The 2,478-nt window shown below is 37.2% G+C and overlaps 1 non-coding gene across 1 annotated transcript; it reads left to right on the forward strand.

Moving 5' to 3' along the window:
- The first annotated feature begins 1,573 nt into the window (after positions 1-1,573).
- LOC148803104 (small nucleolar RNA R71) lies at positions 1,574-1,680 on the forward strand. Its single transcript, XR_016081715.1, has one exon. It is a non-coding gene; the product is annotated as a small nucleolar RNA R71 (small nucleolar RNA).
- Positions 1,681-2,478: the final 798 nt, after the last annotated feature.

Here is a 2,478-nt window from a genome sequence, read left to right on the forward strand (position 1 = left end):
GTAGCTTTCAAAGGGGTCATCTAATTTAGACGTGTTAATTTCAGTTGCACCAACATCAATGCTATTGATTGCATAAATTTTATGTTCAATTGTGTTGGGATGTTCCATGGTTTTAAATACATTGAACCCCACTTCTTCACCATTGATTCTAAGGGTAAGTAGACCTTTTCACACATGAATTAAAGCATCACTAGTAGCAAGAAAGGGTCTCCCTAAAATTAATGGCATCGATCTATCCTCCTCCATATCCAATACAATGAAATCAACAGGGATGATGAAATTCCCTACTTTAACTAAGACATCTTTCACTATTCCCCTAGGGTATTTAATGCTTCGATCGGCCAACTGTAGGGTAATAGTGGTAGATGTTAGTTCATGCAATCCCAACCTTTTAAAAATAGAGTAGGGCATTGAATTTATACTAGCACCAAGATCACATAAAGCTTTTTCAAATTCAGTTCTCCCTATGGTGCAAGGTATAGAAAAACTCCCTGGATCCTGAAGCTTTGGGGGCAATTTATTTTGGAGGATGGCTGAGCATTCTTCATTCAAATTTACCATCTCACATTCCTCCCATTTCCTTTTATTTGACATCACCTCCTTCAAGAATTTGGCATATTTCGGCATCTGTGACAATACATCAAGAAGGGGGAGATTAATGTGTATTTTTTTGAAAACTTCTAAAAGTTTCTCAAATTGTTTATCTAAGTTAGCTTTCAAAATTCTTCCAGGGTAGGGGATAGGGAGTTTAATTTCATGTAAATTCAGTTTAGGTGTACTTCCCTCATCCTCCTTTTGCAGATTGGCCACATCAGCTTTCTTGTCTTCTTTTTGGATTTTGCCAACTGCCTTCTTGCTTCTTACGGCTGTGGCGTTCACGTGCTCTCTGGGATTCTTTTCTGTGTTGTTAGGCAGCCTTCATTCTTTCCTCTCTGATAACATGCTCACCACCTGCCCCATTTGAACATCTAAGTTCTTAATCGATTCTTCATGGCTTTGGAATTTTGCTTCAGTAGCATTGATGAACTTAGAAATCATCTCTTCCAAATTACTCTTTTTTTCTTGTGGGGGCGGCTATGGTTGGAACCCCATGGGTGCCTTTTGCTGATTGTTGCTCCATTAAAAGTTTGGATGACTCCTCCTCCCTGGGTTGTATGTATTTGAATATGGGTTGTAGTTTGACTTGCCAGCATGAGAGATAAAATTAGCGTTGTCATGGGAAATAAAAGGACTGTTTAATTGACAATCAGAATTAATATGTCCTATTTGACCACATAAATCGCATGAGATGCTAGATGGTGTATTCATGGCTGCAATACTAAAATTATCCAGTCTTTTATTTAATTTGGCTATTTGTGCAGATAAGGATGCAAAGGAATCAATGTGGTGTACTCCCCTCTGATTGGTTCGATCATTGCTCCACTGGTAGCTGTTTGATGCCATCTCCTCCACTAAGTCATTTGCTTCCTCTGGAGTTTTTCTCATGATTGTACCACCTGCGGCTGCATCAATAATGGACCGATTAGAGGGGGTAATGCTATTATAAAAGGTTTGTATTTGTCGCCAAATTGGTATCCCATGGTGAGGACACCTCCTAAGCATCTCTTTAAATCTTTCCCATGCTTCATACAGGGACTCCCTCTCAAATTGAGCAAAGGTAGTAATAACATTAATTAATTTTGCTATTTTGGAGGGTGAGAAATATTTAGCCAAAAATTTCTGGGTTAAATCATTCCAAGTGGTAATGCTTCCTACAGGGAGTGAGTTGGGCCAATCTTTAGCTCTATCACGCAATGAAAAAGGAAATAATCTTAGCCTAATCTTATCATCACTAACTCCATTGTGTTTAAATGTATCACATATTTCAAGGAAGTTAACGATATGTGCATTAGGGTCATCACTCGGTAACCCACTAAACTAAATACTAGTTTGGATCATTTGAATTATTGCAGGCTTTATTTCAAAATTATTGGCATGGATGGTAGGCTTGGAAATGCTGGATGTCGCCCCATCAATGTTTGGACAAGCATAATCCAAGAGGGTGTGATTTCCTTCTGTCATCTCTCCTTCTATCTCTATGGCTGGTTCGCAGATGACAACCTCTTTTCTTTCTTTTCCTTTGTTGGCTCTTTGCAACAAACGAAGGGTCCTTTCAATCTCAGGATCGAATTCAACTAATCCTTCCTGTCTAGTGTGTGTCATGCACTAGTAATTCTGAACTAACAAGAATTCAAACAAACAAATAAAAATAAAAATAATAACAGAAATAAAAAGAAATAAAAGGAAAATAGAATAATAATAAAAAAACAGAAATAAAAGGTCCAAATTAATCAAGGTTAACAAATTCTAATATTATTTTAGGATTAAATCCCCAGCAACGGCACCAAAAACTTGATAGCTATAAATATGTAACTCTAGCAAGTGCACTAGTTATCAACTAGTATAATAATATCATTTCCACAGGGATTTAACAAAATA

Source organism: Nelumbo nucifera, chromosome 1 (assembly GCF_055504915.1).
Source record: "Nelumbo nucifera cultivar China Antique chromosome 1, China Antique-T2T, whole genome shotgun sequence".
NCBI lineage: Eukaryota > Viridiplantae > Streptophyta > Magnoliopsida > Proteales > Nelumbonaceae > Nelumbo > Nelumbo nucifera.